Genomic DNA, 6000 nt, shown 5'->3' on the forward strand with positions numbered 1-6000 from the left:
TGTACACACTAATATTATCTCAAATTTTGATTTGGTATCTATGTTACTCTCAAACATTTATTTAGAAAATCACATGAAGGTGCAAGTTCTTTCCTTACATGTTGACTTTCCAATTCATGGTGAATCAAGTTGTTAGAGTATTCGGGTATTTACTTGATTAATTAAATAATATTTGTTTAATTATTTATGTTCCCTTTATCTCTTTTGCACTTAAGCTAATTTTAGGTGCATAATAATTAATTCTTTTATTAATTATTATGTACAAGCCTAGGTTTTCCTTTTTAGGGTTTCTTGACCTATTAAAGGTTGAGTTCTTTCTTTGTTTTGTAAGGATTATCACATTACACATTTTGTGAATATTGAGCTTTCATCTTTTTGAGAATATTTTTTGTGTATTTGTTTTATTTGTTATTGGCTTCCTTGCTTCTCCTTGTAACAGGTTATTTAGCTTGCAGAGATCATTTGGGCTCTTGTGGTGTTGTGTTTCTCAACTTTCACATGGTATCACAACAAGAAGAACACCAATGAAGCATGAAATAGATGCAAACACTGTCGAAGAGTAGTTGCTGATCTAAAGAACCTCCACTGAAATAGAACATGACTAGGTAGAGAAGACTGTAATTTGCATGAGTGCCCTCAAATGACACTACTCGAATCAGATGGCAAACAAGGGCAAACAATTGAACTCGAAGATACAGATGACATGAGACACCAAATCCTGAAGAGCTGACCAATCGAACCAAAGAAGAATTAGAACCAACAGGACAAACCTCCCCATAATGCTGAAAAGGGAGAGGGACAGGTACACTGAAAAGAACGACCAATAAGAACTGTATGACGAAGAACCAGGAACATCGAAGGTGCAGAGAAAGTACATAGTGTCGTGGAAGGAACACTCACTTAACACACATCATGAGGCTAATGTCATGGAAGGAACACTCACTAGACAAAGGTAGATGGCAAACAAAAGACAAACATCAACCCCCTCATGGCACTTTATAAGTAGTGCATGTACAATAAGGCACAAGATGTGCAAGATCCCAAGTAAACAATGCATGATGGCACTTTATTTCAGTGTGTTTGCATAAAAGAAGCTACAATGATAATAAGATTGGAAACAGAAAGAACAACCAAAATCGAGACATTCTACTCAGAGAAGAGATCCCAGGACTTGAAACAACCAAGATATCCACAAAGTGCTGAAAAAGAAAAAAACCGAAGAAAATATTCCTGGAGCAGAATCTAGAAAGAAAACTCATATAGCTGGAAAATACACAGGACAAGTTTTCCAACGATATAAATTTTTCGAAAAACGGAGTTCGGATGCTCATTCTATGTCTCCCAGAGTGCAAAAAGGAACTTCTGACTTTGACAGCAAAAAACACCATAAAAAAAGAAAAATCAGAAGATCAAACCTCCAGATCTAGAGAGAAATCAGAAAGAGATTTCCGACGATATAAGGTTTTTGAAAAAGTGGCTTTGTATGACCAAGTTATGGCCAAAAGAAAAAACCCCTCTTTTAGGGCATAAAAAAGGTAAAAAAATTTAAAAAATTAATTAATTAATTTTTTTTTTTGACGAAAATTTTCTGACGCATTTGCAGGTACAACCGTACGGATTTTTGTGCCTCATAAAGTGTGCCAATGAAAAAATCATGGCCCAGATGCACTTGTCACCGGAATAGGTTGAATTATATATCAAAATGACTGGAAATGCCCTTCGGAAGCCAACAGTGAGATATTTTTTTTGCCCAAACTGCTCTAATTTTGTTTTTTTAATGATTTTTTGGAGGTTTTTTCAATCCTTCTTCTTGCTTTTTCCATCTCTGTTTGGAGTAGAGTTTTGTTCCCGTGTGGTTTTCTCTATTTCTCCGGTTCATAGAGATTTGGTTGTATTTAGGTACCTGATTAGGCCTTATTGTCGGGACCCATCTTTCTTGCTTTCAGTAGCTGTTCTAGGTTTTAGCTTCTCCCTAAGTCTAGCTTAAGGGGGGGTGTTAGAGTATTCGGGTATTTACTTGATTAATTAAACAATATTTGTTTAATTTTTTATGTTCCCTTTATCTTTTTTACACTTAAGCTAACTTTAGGTGCATAATAATTAATTCTTTTATTAATTATTATGTGCAAGCCTAGGTTTTCCTTTTTAGGGTTTCTTGACCTATTGAAGGTTGAATTCTTTCTTTGTTTTGTAAGGATTATTACATTACACATTTTGTAAATATTGAGCTCTCATCTTTTTTAGCATATTTTTTGTGTATTTGTTTTATCTGTTATTTGCTTCCTTGCTTCTCCTTGTAATAGGTTATTCAGCTTGCAGAGATCATTTGGGCTCCTGTGGTGTTGTGTTTCTCAAATCTCACACAAGTAAGATTCTTGGGAGCATTGGGATATAGATATGAATATATTTCAACAACAAGTGTTTTTTTCTAATGATGAATCAAGTAAGATTCTTGGGAGCATTGGGATATAGATATGAATATATTTCAACAACAAGAGCTCTTTCCTAAGACATCTTCATGGCAAATTGATAACACACACACAAGTCAAGGCATTGTCACTTAAAAATGTGATGCTATGGGAAGGAAATGTGATGGGAATTTTGTTATTTATGAGAAAGTAATTTCTACCACAAGGAAACTTCAATGAGATGTTGAATATGACATAATAATATTACATATTCCCTATCTAATGATTTTCAAAGGATTATCGATTTTGATTTAGTAGTACATTGATGTTCTTCGAGGGATGTGAAATTGTTGTATAGTTAATGCAAGATTTCATATGGCCTATATTTATGATATATTATTGTTGCATTCCATTTATATTGTTGATCATAATTTTTTCCAACCTTGTATGGCTATTTACAATCTTACACTTTGTGAACTAACATGAACACTTTCATGAGTGTTGTAGCTTATTTTCCTATGAAAATTTCAGGATTGGGAAGGAATTATTTTTAGTTTGTGACCACTAATGGAGATATTGCAGCCCTTATATGGTTGATCACCCATCTTACAAGGAAGATATTTTTATTTTCGACTCACGTTGGTCACTCATGCAATTACTGCATCATTGATATATTACTAATGTTGGTAAATCTTGTTTTGAAAAGCTACATTTTCCTACACTTGGATATGGTTTCATTGCAAATAAGGTTATCATTCATAGTGCAAAATAATACAACATCCATATCTTTGTTTTGGAGGATATTCATAATAGGAATCTCCATTGGCGGAGATGATATATGGATATGAGTGATGTACACAACAGTTTCTATGTTGAGTTCTAGCAAAAGTTTCAGGTTGATAATTGCAAGGAGGCAAATGTGTTCATTTTCCATATGGATAGGGAGTTTCTCTTTATTAAACCAAAGATGAATATGATAACATTGAGGGAGGGCAATGACACTTCATTTATGAAGAATGTCAAACATATATCGATGGATGTTTCAAAAGCAATGTAGAGGTGAGCAAAAGATTTGTTTCTGAAAAGTGTATTGGCTGTAATAGTGGATGTGGTGACTCCTACAACACTCCTCATGGAAAAAAATAGATCCACAACATCGTCAAAAGTATCAAAGGCTTCTAGTACAAGTTGCGCAATTTTCATACATCAAAGTCTCTCTAGGTGCTTGGGAAGAAGATAGAACATCGCATGACAGTTTGGGAAAATATTAACTTAATATTTGCTGCTTGTTGCAAATTCAAATTTCTCACAACTAACAATGTTAAATTAGTAACTTCTTATTTTGGGCTTGGATTTTTAGAAGAATTTTGCTAGGTTTGGCAAGTGGGCAAGTAGTGGGTGGTTTTCAAAAAGTTTCCATGGCATCCTTGGGCAATTTTAACAACCAGTGGCTTTGTAATGAATTCTTATGAAACTTGCTAAAAATGATCATTTCCTTTTCATGCAATTTTCCTTCATGTAAACTTGTTAGATTTGGGTGCCTATTTTGATTTTGAATTTGAATTTCATAGATATTGAGAAATTTGGGCATTTGCAATTCATTTAGAAATTGATTTTTAGTTTGAGCTTTGGGGTGTTTTTTAGTGGTTGATAAACCAGTAGAGAAGGAGACTGATTGTAGAATGAGAGTTTGAAAGTTTCTAGATGATTTAAGGATGGGAGTTAGAGGATTACTAGGTGATCGAAGACATGAGTCAAGGATTACCGCAAAAAAATCTCATTCAAAGGTTATCTTTGTGTTAATTTGTTAAGAATTTCTTTAGTTTCGAGTTTGTAAGTGTTGCAGAAGTTCATGGCATCTTAGAGGTCATGGGATTGTTGTAATTGGATTGTATTTTATGAATATTTGTAAAATCAATCTGTATTGTGAAGTTTAAAAAGTTTCCCTGAAAATTGATAAATCTAGTTGTAAGATTTGACACCAGTTTGGCTCACAGATTTGTATGAAGTTTGCAGTTAATGTAAAATCTTTTTTGCAGCAGATTTTGACAGTAATTATGATGTATTTCCTTGATATAAATCTGCATATTACATTCCTTTTCAAAAAAATTAAAATAAAGAAATATTTAAAAGATTTTATTTCAGATCGAATATTTTATTAGACAAGGGACGTTACAATATCCTTTTAGAAATCTTAATGTAAAGGGGACTTATCCCTTTAATGTCTATTCCCAAAAAAAAAGGTCTTGGCAACCTATACTTGCTACTATTAGACCATCATATGCATTGCCCTACATAATTTCACTAACACTATCATTCATTCTTACCATTTCTTTGCCACTATTTACTGCTAATTCCAATGCTTGACAGTCCCTTTAAAAACTAAAATCTTTGGTACTATCCATTCATTGATTGTCCTGCTCATAAGTTGCCCTCGTACATGTTGAGCTGTCATTTTGGTGATCTTCCTTTGAAGCCCTTGATGGGACTATCCCGATCTCTTCACTCAATTTGTTGTCCTTGAATAGTTATCATTTATTAGCAATTATTGTATATTCATGCCCATTTTTACCTTGACTGTCATGGATTGTCCTTCTATTGGTTTTATGAAACTCATTACATAGCCAAGAAGACTGTTACTTAACAAGAGGTTGTAATTGCTTGTCTACCCTTTAAGCTGTCACATTTTGTTTTATAAGTCTGTCACTTGTCATTGTCTTACACTTACCATTTGACTAACTACTTGATGTAACCTTTGGATCATCCATGACTGCACAATGGCCTCTATCATACTTTACATCCTTGGCATTTTAAGGGATTTTCCTCTTTATCTTTTGTCTGTATTTAAATGACCATGTTACTGAACATGCTATTGACTGGACTATCTATGCTATGGATTGTTTTTTTAATTTATTATCTTTGTCATCACCTTGTATTGTTTCCATGCATGCCAAGTTGTCCTTTTATTGCAAATATCATAAGAGATTTCACCATCATTCTTATTTCTCTTCGCCTTCACATGTTTTCTTCATATGCAATGTTTCTACTTCCTTTTACACATTGCACCAAAACTTCCTTGATCAATAGTGTGAAAACTTGTTTTAAGGACTTGCAAATGTGCATCTGGCCAAACATCTTTAGCTTCATGTCTAGGATGCCATTAATGCTAAGGACTGCCTAGGCAATTGCCTCCTTCATCTTCTTATAATGCCTACCACTTCTTCTAATAGCCTAAGGTCTACCATTTCTGCAACGTTGATAATTTGGCTATCTTTTGGCTTGCTAACTGTCGTTGTTTGCCACTCTTTGAACTAGCTTTTAGGATTGTCACATAATCACTTTTTCATGCTTTGAAAATCCCCGTCTTTTATTATGTCTTTAGCATCTTCCTCCAAGGCCTTGCATCTAATATATTTATTTTGTTAATGCCCTTGTCATCAACTACCATGTCTTGCCAAATGTCCTTTTAAACGGGAAGATATTCCTTCCATGTCATTTCTTGCTACTTTCATGATCTCTTTCAATGAATTTTCTTCTAAGTATTTAGTCTAATTAAATACCTAATTATCTAAATAAACTTCTTAAATAAATC

This window comes from Cryptomeria japonica, chromosome 2, assembly GCF_030272615.1.
Source record: "Cryptomeria japonica chromosome 2, Sugi_1.0, whole genome shotgun sequence".
Lineage (NCBI taxonomy): Eukaryota > Viridiplantae > Streptophyta > Pinopsida > Cupressales > Cupressaceae > Cryptomeria > Cryptomeria japonica.